This window comes from Chelonia mydas, chromosome 4, assembly GCF_015237465.2.
Source record: "Chelonia mydas isolate rCheMyd1 chromosome 4, rCheMyd1.pri.v2, whole genome shotgun sequence".
In the NCBI taxonomy this organism is placed as follows: domain Eukaryota; kingdom Metazoa; phylum Chordata; order Testudines; family Cheloniidae; genus Chelonia; species Chelonia mydas.
Genome location: NC_057852.1, coordinates 57,901,430 through 57,917,501, shown reverse-complemented (window position 1 = coordinate 57,917,501; position 16,072 = coordinate 57,901,430). Strand labels below are relative to the sequence as shown.

The window sequence follows — 16,072 nt, the reverse complement described above, 5'->3', positions numbered from 1 at the left end:
TATTGCTTGGAGGAAGTGTCTAGCCCCACTGGTTGGCTGGTAAGATCTACTTAAACCAGAAAGAGGCAAAGGACATTGTCTGAGCAACTAGGTGAATTGTTAGCTGGCTGCTACTATGAACGCTGCCTATTTGCCTGTCTCCTACTCTCCTTGCTTCAGATCCCCTCTGTTCCCAGTTACTGCCTTTTTCTGGGACCCTGATCCTATGCTCTACACCTGGTGCTGATTCTGGCTTTGACCCTTAGCTTTACTCCGGGCTCTGGCTCTGACCTTTAGCTTGGCACCCAACTCTGACCTTGGTTCCAGGCTACTCACTCTAACCATTAGGATTGACCTCCCATGCCCTGGTCCCTACGTGAGTGACAAATCCATTCTATTATCATGTCTTCTGCTGTAAACAATTCAGTTCTGATTGAGCTGTATTCTGTGCTTCAACTGTTATGAACTTTTCAGGGGTAGTATCTGAAAGGCTTTTTGCAGACTCAACTCCATATAGTAGTTCATTTATGTAGCTTTCAATAAGCTCTTAAACATTCTATTTCTGCTAACTTGAGCTAGGCTTGCACTAGACATCTGTATTAAATTCAAGGCAATACTAAAAGCCTCTTGGCCTTGAATCTCTATTACAATCAGAATGTAGTAGTAAAGGTTTAAAATTAAATTCCTGCAGGAATTAGGTCCACCACTAGTGTTAAAGTTTAAAATTAATTATGATTTTAAACCTTCAGTCTAAATACTTTAGCTTTTTATTTTGTAACCCTGTTGTGTGTTCTTGATTAGATTTGTATGGATTTCCTTCTGATATTGCATTTATAATCTTATCAGAGAAATATATTGTGTCATTGTAAGTACTTATTATGTACTGTAAGTCATGAACAAGGCTTCTTTTGTAATAGACTACTTGCCTGGAGAGTATGTGTAGAAATTGATGCACACTGTACCTAGCTCAAGGCTGCAGTTTTTTGCTTATTAAATTAGCTTTTTAAAATACTGATTGCAGAATAGGAATATCAGAGGAATAATTTTTTGCATGAGAAAACCTATTTTTTTTAATTGCCCATTTCATAGTAAAACTATTCACAATCTATGGTGTGTTGGAAACTATTATGGCAGAAGCAGGAATATGTGGCCCACGACATTACACTAAAGCATTGTTTAGACTAGAATTTTTCTCAGTGCTGGTGTAGCATCATGTATCTCTGCTGGGGGAAGCACTAGCAGTCTTAGATGAGTGTGGGAGTTTTTTACCACTGTGAGCAAGGTTAGCTGGCATGGTCTTAAAAATGCCTGTGCCCAGAGTACACTAGCACTGGCACCAGAGCTACTACCAATGCAGCTGTACTGGTGCAAGCCCAGTTGTAGGAAAAGTGTTCAAAAGTCTCATTGTAGACTAGGTGCTTTAGTGGCATGGATATGATAATCAGCATGACATAAAATATCAATGAGTCTGTTTCTAATATTGATTTTGTGTAGATTTCTTCCCTTTTATTATCAATGGGCTTGCTTTGTCCTGATATTAAATCTCTGCACGCCAGGGGTGCTGGAACAAGTGGTGCTGGGGTGTGGTAGCACCCCCTGGGTTGAAGTGATTTCCATCATATACAAAATTTACAGTTTTTGTTCAATGGCTTTCAGCCCCCTTCACTATAAAAATTGTTCCAACGCTACTGCTGTGTGCTGCCATGTTTCATATAAAGATGTGTTTTTAGTGGAAACTTCTAGGAGATAAACTGATTTCTAACACTTAACATGAAACTGATGCTACAACTTGACCGTGTTTCTTTTTTAAAATCATTTGTGTGTGTGTGTGTGTGTGTGTGTGTGTGATTTTCTTTTCTGGTCATGTGAGTCATATGGAGTGTGTTCTTCTTAAATTGTATTGTCCTCACTTGTTACTCCCTCACTTTTACACTGTTGCAGTACTTTGTAGTTTTCTGCATGTTTAAAGAGCATCTTTGTATTTTGTTGTATTTTAAAGCTAGACTATATGCAGAATTGACGGTTTCTTGTTGTGAAAGTTTCTTACAACATTGTCACAGGGTGGCTAGCCCCCTCAATGGGATCTGGGCCCAGTCCCATCTGTAACTAGTCATCTGCCTCAAAGTTCAGACTGTCAGGTGAGGGGTCAGGTGATAGACTGAAGAGCACCTGGCTCTCTACAAAGGCCAGCAAGTGCTCCACTGATCTGGAGAACTACATGGAACAGTCAGGCTCCCGTGACAGGTGAAAGAACCAAGCTATTAGGTGGCTTTCAAGTAGACAGCCAGGGGAATAAGACGTGCAGGGAGAAGGTGGACTCCTGCAGGAGTCCCTGGGTCAAGGCAAGGAACTAGGAGGGCTGAGAAGGGGAGAGAGAAGTCTCTGGGAACTGTAGTCCATGTTTTATTTTGATATTACCCAAAAAATTGTGCCTGGAGGCAATGGCCTGAAACAGACTCTGCCATGGTATCGATCCTTCCTGGGCTGGTGAGACAGCCCACCAGCTTATAGACACTTAGGTCAATAAGAAGTGAAACAATCAAGGAATTGCTCGGTCTCACATACCATTGTAAAATCCATCAGGAAGCATATTTATAAGTAGAAGGTTGCATGCTTTGTTGCTTCTGTAGGCTGAGCTCATTGCCGATACCAGAGCCTCTTTACATTGCTCCATTTCCCCCACCTACAGCTCCCTGTGTGCCATCCTTCCATCACTCTCTCTCTCTCAGGAACTCCCTGCAACCCCCATACTCCCCTCCCCCACATGCAAGGGGCTCTGTGTGTCCTCTCTTCCCACTCCATTCCTTCTCCCCTTCCCCCATACCACTGTCCCCCAACTGCTGTGATTGCTCCAGAAATTCTGCAACATGCCTTGAGCAGCCTTTTGGAGCTGTGCTGAGACCCTGCATCTCATCACCATCTGGGGAGAAGCACAAGTGCAGGAAACTCTTGTAAACAGTAACTGGAATAAAGACCTTTTTGTGGACATTACTAAACAGTTGTCTGAAAGTGGCCATAAATGCTGAACAGTACCAGAGAAAGAGCAAACAGGTCAGGAGCACTTACATTAAAATGAGGGACAACAGGAAAAACACCCAGCAGGGGACATGTAACCTGACGTTTGTTTTTGTTTTGTTTTGTTTTTTTGAGGCGCTGGATGTGATTTTAGATAATGACATGAAAACCCAAACCTTGTGGAGCCTGCTGCCTGCCTTCTCTTTCCCCAACCTCAGCTGAGTATGAGAAGCAAGACTCCTTGGGGGATGAGAACAAGGAGGCCAGTGAAGAGATCTCCACAGAAAGCCAGGAGCTCTTTTGGGTCTCGGCACCATGATGCCAACCAGGCAGAAGGTGAGCCTCATTGCTACCCGGACTGGGAATGAGACTGATCCTACAGAGGGAACCTTGACATCTAAGGTGTGTGGTCATTTTTTTTTAATTACTCTAACTTCTTAATTTGTTATGCTATTTTGTCATACTAGCTTCTGTTCTGGCTGCAGCCACTGTAGGTGGATGTGAGCTAGAAGCCTTTCTGAGACCGAGGTCCTTTCCAGCCTCTCTCTCTCCTTTCCTCCCTCTGCTGGCCCATGCTGCCTGTTTGCTCCCCCAACCTGTACACCTTTCCAAAATGGTGGCTACTCTAGCTAGACAATTGACCTCTGTCTCATGCTAAAGTCCCAGCTGTTGACTGTTTCCAGGCCCACACTGTTGAAGGCCCATGGGCATGTACTTATTTTCCTTTCCCCTTCCCTCAGCTGTCCTGCCCGGCAAATATCCCCTCCTCCCTATCTCACCTGCTGCCCCAAAAATGGCCACTGGCAGCATAGCCTACACCTTAGTCTCTCCAAGGCCAGGATCAAATGAGAATGTAAGAACGTCCATACTGGGTCAGACCAAAGGTCCATCTAGCCCAGTATCTTGTCTTCTGACAGTGGACAATGCCAGGTGTTTCAGAGGGAATGAACAGAACAGGTAATCATCAAGTGATCCATCCTCTGTCATCCATTCCCAGCTTCTGGCAAACAGAGGCTAGGAACATCATCCTGGCTCATAGCCATTGATGGACCTATCCTCCATGAATTTATCTAGTTCTTTTTGAAACCCCGTTACAGTCTTGGCCTTCACAACATCCTCTGGCAATGAGTTCCACAGGTTGACTGTGTGTTGTGTGAAGAAATATTGCCTTTTGTTTGTTTTAAACCTGCTGCCTATTAATTTCATTTGGTGACCACTAGTTCTTGTGTTATGTGAAGGAGTAAATGATTCTTCTTTATTTACTTGCTCCACACCAGTCATGATTTTATAGACCTCTATCATATCATCCCTTGTCATCTCTCTTTTTCCAAGCTGAAAAGTCCTCGTCTTATTAATCTCTTCTCATCTGGAAGCTGTTCCATCCCACTGATCATTTCTGTTGCCCTTTTCTGTACCTTTTCCAATTGCATGCAATATTCAAGGTGTGGGAGTAACATGGATTTACATAGAGGCACGATGATATTTTCTGTTTTATTATATATCCCTTTTTTAATGATTTCCAACATTGTTAGCTTTTTTGACTGAATAAGGAAAACATTCTTTCATGCAAAATGCAAAAGTGTGAGACAGTGGTTACAGGGAAAGAAGTTTGGTTTGTGCTTTCGCTACGTGAGGTAGATATGGACACTGCCTGCCTGTGAAGCTACAAAGAGTACAGCTCCCTGTAAATGTCCTGTAACATGCATTCTTATAGACTGGTAATTGTGAACGCTTCAGGCGATCACCCATGTTTAGAAACTTGAAGGTAAATAAAAAGAGCCCCCAAGTGATGTGTGTGGTGGGTTTTTATTTATTTAATTATTTATGTTAAATCTCATCATTTTTTAAAAAAAATAAGTCTCATGGCTTTTGGGGCCTGACTCTGGAAGCAAGTGAGAAAGATACCTGGCAATGATAGCGGGACACTGACTGGGACACCAGCTTTTGGATTGGATGTTCAGAACCCAAGATTGTCCTTGCCAAACTGGACTGTTGTCAAATGAACACAGGATAAGCTGTGGACCCTTGTGGTAAACTGCAGTTATTTGGCACCACTGATTTCTTCCCCTCCCCCCCCATTCTACCTTTAAATTCTGCTCAGCAAATAATTTTGCTTCTTCTCAGGACAGTTTGTAGTGTAGACTGATTTAGGGTGCCCTAATATTTTAATTTAATTTTAATGTAATTTAATTAATATCATTAACAATCAATTACCAATATTAACAATTATTATTATTAATCATATGGGTTTTAGGCTCGCCAATCTGTTTGATCAGAAGTCAAAAGTTCTTGTCCCGAATCAGGCTCCATAGAATTTACAAAGGACCCTCAGGGGTATGACAGGAAGCTCACACTGAGACAGATATAGCCTTAAAGACTTTTTATTAAAATTAATGAAATAGTAAGTAAATGGTAAAACACTCAGAGTTACAAAGTTACAATTGCATTACTGCTATTCAAAAGATACATATGATAATATAGTATTATATGCAACAAAGCTTTGGTTAATATACTTACATCCTTCCTTGATAACCTGGTGGTAAGAGACAAAGGACCAGCCTTGCAGTTCAGGTTTCTCAATTCTTGAGTGAGGGATGCAGTGCTTAAAAAAAAAAAAACAACCTAATGCTAAGAGCTATCAAAACTAACTTAGGGTTTATTTGACTAACTTAAACTTTAAAATCAAAACCTAATAAACTAAGAATAAAAACGTATGGAAACCAAGCTTAGCCTAGTTCCCTTGAAACTTAGTTTAAGTAGAACAAGTATAGCCTACTTATATATATGAGAGAGAGAGAAGGAAAAAAAACCCGCAAACCAACACACTCTAGCGAGGTGGGTCACCTCTTTTATAGGCACAAGTGCCGGAAAACCTTCCTCCTATGCCCAAATTTCATTCCCCACCCACAAAATGTTAGGGTATGCTTACCCCATAGGCTAGTATGTTTGTGCATAAAGTTTTCTTGTAGTGTACGTGTTAAGTCCATGGGTACAAACTGAAACCCCCCCCAAGCCATTCTTCCATTGTCTATTGGTCTAGGTAAAAGGTCCTCGACATATGCGTGGATACTTATCTATGTAGGTAACAAGCTATAGGTCAACTTTGCTTTCTGAGTAAAAGGTCTTAATATAGATATGCTAACTTTGTCTTAGCTTAACATACAGGATATGACCTATAGGTCTCTTGCATTACAGCCAAACTTACTTTAATATAAATCTATACATCTATTACAATAAACCAAATACTTAAACTATAAGAAAAGATGTATATGCAAGCAAGCAGGTTAGTCCTGTAGACTACAGTAGCAGTAAAGCCAGAGCATCATAACTAATTCCCATTTAACTTCAATAAAACTGTTTGACATAAAAACAAACTATCGGTGAAAATAAAACTATATTGTAAAGTTACATGAATCCAACTGGAAATGCTTTTTGTGCATAACATGAAGAAAATCATGTTCTGGTTTCAGCTACTTAATATGTGTGCAATTTTTTGTGGGTTCGGATTGTGTCTGGAAAGAGGGTGACTGCATTTTGAAATCTGGGCTTTCATGTCCAGAACAGAATAACTGAGCAGTGAAATGAAAACACAGGCCAAAATGTTCAAATCTGCCTGACCATTACGCTATTACATCCACAGTTAGGAACTTAAATATGTGGTGTGATATTTATTAAGCTTGGGTGCCTAACTTTAGGAAACCAAGTTTGAAAATTCTGGTGGCAGAGTTCTAATTGCCACCATGATGTCCTCTAATTACTTAGGGTTCGTCTACACTATGGGGACTATACTGATATAGCTATGTTTCAGTAGCTATGCCAGCATAACCCCATAGTGTAGGCACAGCTATGCTGGCGGAAGGGGTTTTTCTGTTGATGTAGGAATGCCACCTCCCCAGTAGTTGCATTTACAGAAGCATTCTTCCACTGGCAAGCTGCTTCTACACTGGGGGTTAGATCAGCATAGCTACACCAGCCAGGGATGCGGATTTTTCAAACCCCTGACTGACCCAGCTATTTTGACTTAAACTTTAAGTGTAAACCAGGTCTTAGTGGTGTTTAATACATATACTGAATGTATTAATCAGACACTAGTGTTCAAGAAACTGTACATCGGGCTTTGGCAGCAATTGACAAATTGACCCACAAAGAAAGAAATCCAGGTAGCCCAATGAATATGTACCTTTGTGTTATGTTTCTAGATCGGTAGAGAGGATAGTGCTTCAGATGCACGTGCTTAGGTTAACTTATGGAATGTTACTAATGGTGGCTTCCAGAAGAGACTACATATTTTGCCCTGCCAAGAAAATGTAGCCTCTCAGTCTCCCAGTTTATTCATTTTAAAGGTGTTTCCTGTTGTAGGTAATTGGGCCAGCAAACTTACTCTAATTGTGAACTCAGTTGTGGGAAAGCAGATAGAAATTCATGTTGTGATAACCTACTACAATACATGTTGATGGGAAAAGGTGCAAAGGGGAGTCAGACTGCATTAATCTAAAGTAGGGCTGTCAAGTGATTAAAAAAATTAATCATGATTAATCACGCTGTTAAACAATAATAGAATACCATTTATTTAAATATTTTTTGATGTTTTCTATATTTTCAAATATATTGATTTCAATTAAACACAGAATACCAAGTGTGCAATTCTTACTCTATAGTTTTATTACAAATATTTGCACTGTAAAATAAAAGAAATAATATTTTTCAATTCACCTCACATAAGTACTGTAGTGCAATCACTTTATCATGAAAGTTAAACTTACATATGCAGCTTTTTGTTTGTTTTTGTTTTTTTTTATTACATAACTGCACTCTAAAACTAGTCTCACTTTCAGGTGACATAAATAAGAAGCGGGCAGCATTATCTCCTGTAAATGTAAACAAACTTGTTTGTCTTCGCAATTGGCTGAACAAGAAGTAGGACTGAGTGGACTTGGAGACTCTGAAGCTTTACATTGTTTTGTTTTTGAGTGCAGTTATGTAACAAAACAATCTACATTTGTAAGTTGAACTTTCACAATAAAGAGATTGCACTACAGGGCTTGTATGAGGTGAATTGAAAAATACTATTTTATCATTTTACAGTGCAAATATTTGCAGTCAAAAATAGTGAGCACTGTACACTTGGTATCCTATGTTGTAACTCAAATTGATATATTTGAAAATGTACAAAAACATCCAAAATATTTAATACATTTAAATTGGTATTCTATTGTTTAACAGTGTGATCAAAATGATGATTAATCATGATTATTTTTTTAATTGTGATTAATTTTTTTGAATTTAATTGCATGAGTTAACTGCGATTAATTAACAGCCCTAATCTAAACAAAAAAGCCTACAGATATAACTCAAGGACTGTGGTATGATCATGCCTGGTAAACAAGAGAAGTATGGGACCAGAAATCAATGGATCAAAATTGATATGTCAGAAATTAGGCCCAATTTGTGGACAAAATAATGAGCTATTCCACCTACATTTCCGCTTTTAGGGTTCTCAAAAAGAGACTTTGGGGGGAAAATTGCCCAACGGAAAGATGGGAGAACAAGAAGAGTAATCTTCTTTAGCATGGTTGCCACCCTCACCATCTCCTGGGACTCTGGGATCCACCCTAACATCATTGTGCCTTTTTGTTGTTGACCAGACTTGGCCAAAGAGAGGGACCCAGAAAACATCACAACTCCACCAACAGGGATGTCAGACTTTGTCACGCACGCACCACCCAAGCCTCCACCTTTGGTGCTTTCTTTCTTTTCCATCCCTCCTCTTTGCCTTCTGTCTTAGCTGGCTAAAACTACTGGTATTGAGGGATTGCAGGTCTCAAACGCAGGTCCCTAGGCAGTCCTCGGACCACAGCCACCATCCAGCAGCTCACTGATACCAGCAGGGAGCATGGGCTGTTGGACCCTAGCTCACCATAGTCACCGTCCATGAAGCTCCCCAGCTCTCCTCCTTGGAGGAGGTGTCCAGCCTCTCTCTGTCTGACTCACTATTTAAGCCAGAAGGAGGCAAAAGAACTTGTCCGAGCAACTAAGTGAATCCCTGCCTTCTCGTTTGCCTCCAGAGCCCTGCGTGCCTCCTGATCCCTGCCTTCCTGTCTTGTCTTGTACCTGATTCCTTCCCTTCTGCCTTGTGCCAGATGACAGCTTATATGTCTCCAGCTCTGACCCTGGGCTTGGTGCCTGACTCCTGCTCTGACCACGAGGCATGACCACCACTGCTCTGACTGCCTACATCCATGTCCACGGCACTGGTGTAAAAAGGCAGCTAAAAGCAGTGCTCTAAACAGTTCAATCCTGGTACAAATTATCCCAGTCTCCGAGGGGGTGATAAGACCATGTGCCATGCCTGTGTTCCTCCTGCATGAAGTTGCCAGTGAAAGTTAATGCAAGAGATGGAAGCTGCATTTTCTCTCTTTGCTGTTATTTTCTTTCCCCTTTTGTGGGTGTTTTTCATTTTGACTTTTAGGAAACAGGACTGGACTTTAGAAATAATAGTGATAACAACTCCAGCCCATCTCTGCTAACTTCTCTTTTCCCCCAAAATGACAATTTTTACCATTTTTAGTACCATCTAAGAGACCAGCAAATACGGAGTGCGGTTACTTTTAACAAACTCTCTCCAGTTAAAAAGAAAGGGAACAAAGGATATTGTTAAAATTAAACCTTTATTTAATACCTTACACTTCAAATGCTTTAACTGTTTTTCCCTCCTTTTCTATATCTTTAATAAAAGGGTAAAATGATGTTTAATTGTGTGTTTGCCATGGTACTAAGCAGGCTGAGGTATTTGTAAAGCAAACCCTGAACATTGCTTAAATCTGTTTAATGATGAACAGTGACCAGGGTCATGGTAACTTGTTTGACTCTCTGGCTACATGTAGTCCATCAAAATTACAACAACAGGCCTGTATATGCCTTTGATAGCCATTTTAAATTAGAATCATTGCGTTCTTTAGTAGTGACATTAGTAATCAGCCTCTGAGAAGACTTCCTGTTTCAGTTATTAAACATGCTCACTTGTGTCAAGTTAATATCAATGGGGTAGAAAGATGTGAATACTCCTGCAGTACTATCAAGCAAGCAGAGAACATAAGAACACAAAAATGTCTCTATGGGGTCAGGCCAATGGTCCATCTAGCACAGTATCCTGTCTTCTGACTGTGATAGGAGCCAGATGCTTTAGAGGGAGAGAACAAAAAAAGGCAATTTATAGAGAGTTCCATCCCCTGTCATCCAGTCCTAGTTTCTAGGAGTCAGAGGTTTAGGGACAGCCGGAGCATGGAGTTGCATCTCTGATTACCTTGGCTAATAGCCACTGATGGACCTATCCTCCATGAAATTCTTGTTCTTTTTTTAACCAAATTATTCTTTTGACCTTCATTACATCCCTGGTAATGAGTTCCACAGGTTGACTGTGCATAGTGTGAAGACATACTTCCTTTTGTTTTAAACCTGCTGCCTATTAATTTAATTGGTTCTTGTGTTGTGTGAAAGGGTAAATAACACTTTCACTTTCTCCACATCAGTCGCGATTTTATAATTCTCTATCGTATCCCCCCTTAGTCCTAGTCTTATCAAACTCTCCTCATATGGAAGCTGTTCCATACGCCTAATCATGTTTGTTTGCCCCTCTCTGTCCTTTCTTTCTCTAATTCTAATATCTTTTTTAGGTGGGGATACCAGAACTGCATGCAGTATTCCAGGTGTGGGCATACCTTTATATAGCAGCATTATCATATTTTCTGTTTTATCATCTATCCCCTTTCTAATGTTTCCTAATATTCTGTTATCTTTTTTGACTGTTGCTGCACATTTTCAAAGAACTATTCACAATGACTCCAACATTTTTCTTGAGTGGTAACAGCTAATTTAGACCCCATCATTCTACATGTATAATTGGGATTATGTTTTCCAATGTGCATTACTTTGCCTTTATCAACTCTGAACTTCATCTGCTATTTTGTTGCCCAGTCACCCAGTTTTCAGAGATCCCTTTGTAACTCTGCACAGTCTGCTTTGGACTTAACAATTAATGGTTGTGGGGTTTGTTTGTTTTTTCATTCAGGAAGAGTGCTGTGGCTTATTTCTTGGAAGACAGGCTCTGAAGAGGCCATCTATCACCTGTGGAGAATAGCAGCCATAAAAGCAAGAACCTCAGAGATTCTATAGCATCTGCTTGCTATGCAGGTTTGGTCCCTGTGCTTTACCAGTGTTCAAGACTGGGAATAAGTTTATCAACACCCTTCCCTCCCCCACACACTCCCATTCTGTTTGGAAATTACCAAGGGACACTTCCTTACCTTCCTGTTCCCATCAGGCATTCACAGAGGACACTGCTAAGATTGGCTTTTGAGGAAAATATTTTAACCCTTAACACTTATTGCTTCTGAGTCTTCCCCAAATATCCAGATCTCCTAGGTTTTCCATAATACTGTTGGTTACCTTATGTATTGATGCCACCACCTCATGTAGTCCTCTGCTGCAGTAGGGAGTGGAATCAGTGCTCCATTGCTTCTCTTTACCTTTTCCTCCTTCAGCCAGAGCTACAGAGTTCTCTGCAAGGCTTTCAGTTATACCCATGCTAATAGCAGCTGCTGCAGGGAGAGCTCTATGCTGCACAGGTCCTGGTAAGGGGAAGAACGGCCAGGTGGTGGTAGCAGCAGCCACCCTGCAATAGGCAGGCTGAAGAAACAAGGTGGCACAGGAGTGAATATTTGGGATGAAAGAGGAGCCTAAATCTGAGCCTGAATGCAAAAGCAGGGGAAACTGCGGTCTGAACCAGAGGCTGGGAGAAAAGAAAGATGAGTGAAAGGAAAGATTGCAAGAATGGAGAAAAGACAGGATGAGCAGAAGAGTAAGTGAGAAAATGATTAGAGAACAACCGACATCAATAAGAACTTCTTAAAAATACTTAGAAGAAATATTGAACAAAAATGTAGACAAGGAAAGAGAAAGGAGTAAAAGAAAACAAACCAGGAGAGATGAGAAGCTGGGTGGCCAAAATTGTTGTTTTTTATCCAGTTTAGTTTCCTCAGTTTTTGTAAAATATGAAATCATTACACATTAAAAGTTGTATATGAGTGTCTGGATGGTTTTTAGGCTTATAGTGTCACACATGTTGGCTGGTTAAGAAACTGAGAAGTATGTAACCAAAGTCCTAATTGCAGCTCAGAGAGAGAGGCTTGTGCTCTGACCTTCTTCCAAGAGACCTTTTCATAAAACCAGCAAGTCAAGAGGAGTCTCCTTTGGTTGCTCAGTAGTTTCTGCAAGGCGTTTATTGTATACCATTCAAAGATCCAACTCATTTCTTCCCTGATCTGATAAAATCCTGGTTTTCACTCTTGATTTCCCTAAAAATAGATTTCCCCCATTACTTTTTTTTTTTTTCTGACAGGATCAGACTTGCTGAGTTGGAACCTAATATTTTACCTACAGCCAAGAAAACTCCATCTAGCAGTTTGGGAGTTGAGATAGAAATATTAAACAAGAAGTGATACTCCAGTAAGTTATTGAAATGTCTTCATATTTTTCATTTATGTCTGTCCCTGTCATGGAAGCTGCTGTTGAAATCTTTCGACATTAACACTCTGCCATTTAAAACTTATCCTGCCAGCATGCCATCTGTTATGATCAGGGAACCACTTTCTACGTGAGTTGACTCCTACGCACAATGCATTTGCTGAACAGTTATAATTCACCTCTCACTTAAAAAGCACTACTTCTCAACTCAGACAAAACCAAGTCTAGGCTGCTGATCCTCATTCCCTCCCTCTTCTCCCTGGACCCAGCACATCCAATGCTTCTCAGATCCACGGGACAATTACAGTATTTAAAGCTCATTGGAATTGATCAATGCTGTGTTCTAAGATCAGTGTTGGTCAAAGGTTAGTTTTCCATCTTCATGAATACTGCAGCAGCGGGGAGAGAATGTGGACCCAGGATTTCATGCTTGTGTCAGCTGGGAGGGATGATTAGATACAATTCAATTCAGGTACCTAAACTGTTACCACTGAACTCTCTTACCATAAAAAGAAAAGGAGTACTTGTGGCACTTTAGAGACTAACAAATTTATTTGCGCATAAGCTTTCGTGAGCTACAGCTCACTTCATCGGATGCATACTGTGGAAAATACAGTAGGGAGATTTTATATACACAGAGAACATGAAACAATGGGTGTTACCAACACACTGTAACGAGAGAGATCAGGTAAGGTGAGCTATTACCAGCAGGAGAAAAAAAACCCCTTTGTAGTGATAATCAAGGTGGGCCATTTCCTGTAGTTGACAAGAACGTGTGAAGGAACAGTAGGGGGAGAAATAAACGTGGGGAAACAGTATTACTTCGTGTAATGACACATCCACTCCCAGTCTTTATTCAAGCCTAATTTAATGGTGTCCAGTTTGCAAATTAATTCCAATTCAGCAGACTCTCGTTGGACTCTGTTTTTGAAGGTTTTTCTGTTGAAGAATTGTGACTTTTAGGTCTGTAATCGAGTGACCAGAGAGATTGAAGTGTTCTCCGACTGGTTTTTGAATGTTACAGTTCTTGACATCTGACGTGTGTCCATTTATTCTTTTACGTAGAGACTGGCTGGTTTGGCCAATGTACATGGCAGAGGGGCATTGCTGGCACATGATGGCATATATCACGTTGGTAGATGTGCAGATGAATGAGCCTCTGATAGTGTGGCTGATGTGATTAGGCCCTATGATGGTGTCCCCTGAATAGATATGTGGACACAGTTGGCAACAGGCTTTGTTGCAAGTATAGATTCTGGAAGGGACCTCAAAGTTGTCAAGTCCAGACCGCTGTGCTGTGGCAGGATCAAGTAAACCTAGACCATCGCTGACCGGTGTTTGTCCAGTGATGCGGATTTCACAGCCTCCCTTAGAAACCTATTCCAGAATTTAACCCTGATAATTAGAATTTTTTTCCTAATATTCTAAAATAAATCTCTCGCTGCAGATTAACCCCATTACTTCTTACCCTATCTTCAGTAGACATGGAGAACAATTGATCATAGTCCTCTTTATAATGGCCTTTAATGTATTTGAAGGCTGCTATCAGGTCCCCCACCCCCCAGTCTTTTTCACCTCTCCAGATTAAACAAGACCAGTTTTTAAAAACTTTTTCTCAAGGTCAGGTTTACTAAACCTTTTATTATTATTATTTATTATTTTTTGGAGCTCTCCTCTGGACTCTCCAATTTGTCCATATCTTTCCTAAAGTGTGGCATCCAGACTGGACATAGTACTCCAGCTGAGACCTCACTAGTCCTGAGTAGAGTGGAACAGTTACCTCCCCTGCTTTAATATGACATTCCTGTTGATGCACCACAGATTATTAGCCTTTTTGACAGCAGCATCACGTTGATTCATTCAATATTTGATCCACTATAAACTCACCGGATTCTTTTCTGTAGTACTACCACCTACCCAGTTATTCCCCATTTTGTAGTTGTGGATTTGTTTTTTTCTTCCTAAGTGGAGTACTTTGCACTTGTCTTTATTGAATTTCATCTTGTTGAATTCAGACCAATTCTCCAATTGTCAAGGTTGTTTTGAATTCTAATCCATTCCTCCAAAGCTTGCAACCACACCTAGTGTGATGACATCTTCAAATTTTGTAAGCATACTCACAAGTCCATGATTCAAGTTATTAATGAAAATATGCAGTTTAATAGAACAAACATATGACCAAAATTTTAAACTGGAAATAAGTTAAGGTAATTTAGATATGCAAAGATTCTTACAACTTTAATTCTGACCATTTTTCTTTTTCTGTGGGTAATACAGTTGTTAAATTTGGATAATAGCTATGGTATGGCATAGGACGTTGGTCGAATAAAGACAAATAATGCAAGTGCACTATGCTGTTCTAAGCATTGCATATGTATCAGGAAGGATAGGAAGATGTCTTAGTTACACATTAATATTACATACAAAAATAGTTAATGTGTACATAATTCAATAAAGAAAATGTCAGTACTGAGCAGTTGTGTGAAATAGCCCTTGAAGGACATTGTCCATGTAGTTTGGTGCAAGAAACTTGGACCCCTCTGAAACCTGTAGGGTCCAGTGGAGGGCAGCAAAATGATTAGGGGGCTGGAGCACATGCTTTATGAGGAGAGGCTGAGGGAACTGGGATTATTTAGTCTGCAGAAGAGAAGAATTAGGCGGGATTTGATAGCTGCTTTCAACTACTTGAAAGGGGGTTCCAAAGAGGATGGATCTAGACTGTTCTCAGTGGTAGTAGATGACAGAACAAGGAGTAATGGTCTCAAGTTGCAGTGCGGGAGGTTTATGTTGCATATTAGGAAAAACTTTTTCACTAGGAGAGTGGTGAAACACTGGAATGGGTTACCTAGGGAGCTGGTGGAATCTCCTTCCTTAGAGGTTTTTAAGGTCAGGCTTGACAAAGCTCTGGCTGGGATGATTTAGCTGAGGATTGGTCCTGCTTTGAGCAGGGTTTGGACTAGATGACCTCCTGAGGTCCCTTCCAACCCTGATACTCTATTAAATATCAGAGGGTTCGTCTGTATCCACAAAAACAATGAGGAATCTGGTGGCACCTTAAAGTCTAACAGATTTATTTGGGCATAAGCTTTTGTGGGTAAAAAAACACTTCTTCAGATGCGTGACTCCATGCATCTGAAGAAGTGTTTTTTTTTGTTTTTTTACCCAGGAAAGCTTATGTCCAAATAAATCTGTTAGTCTTTAAGGTGCCACCGGACTCATTATTATTTTTACTGTAGGTATTAACACTTTGAGTTGAAACAAGGGTTTTTAAATCTTTTTTTTCCCTGTATTTCAAAAATTGAAGTACTATGTTTGAGCTTCAGTATGAAGGGGGGTGTTACAATATTTAACGTTAATGGGTAAATTGTGGCAATGAGTGCTTGACCCTATAAGGCTATATGAATCTTTATCTATAGTACCTTTACTTATAATACGTATATATTTACAAAGATTACTTAAAAAATGTTCTTGTTGTTTCTTTTAAAGATTTTTTTTTTCCCTATTATGGCTCTTCAACTTTAAGTTAAAAGGCCTAACAAAGTGAGCATGACCACCC

At 40.3% G+C, this 16,072-nt stretch overlaps 1 long non-coding RNA gene across 2 annotated transcripts in view; it reads left to right on the top strand.

The window, feature by feature from the left end:
* LOC122465471 overlaps positions 1-12,991 on the top strand; it is a 36,134-nt gene extending 23,143 nt beyond the window's left edge. The window contains exons 2-4 of one of the 2 annotated variants that reach the window (XR_006290367.1): positions 3,149-3,396; positions 11,063-11,184; positions 12,392-12,991. This is a non-coding gene — a long non-coding RNA (uncharacterized LOC122465471). Of the gene's footprint in view, positions 1-3,129; positions 3,397-11,062; positions 11,185-12,391 lie in introns of both variants that reach the window. The other variant, XR_006290368.1, reaches the window with a different exon arrangement.
* Positions 12,992-16,072: the final 3,081 nt, after the last annotated feature.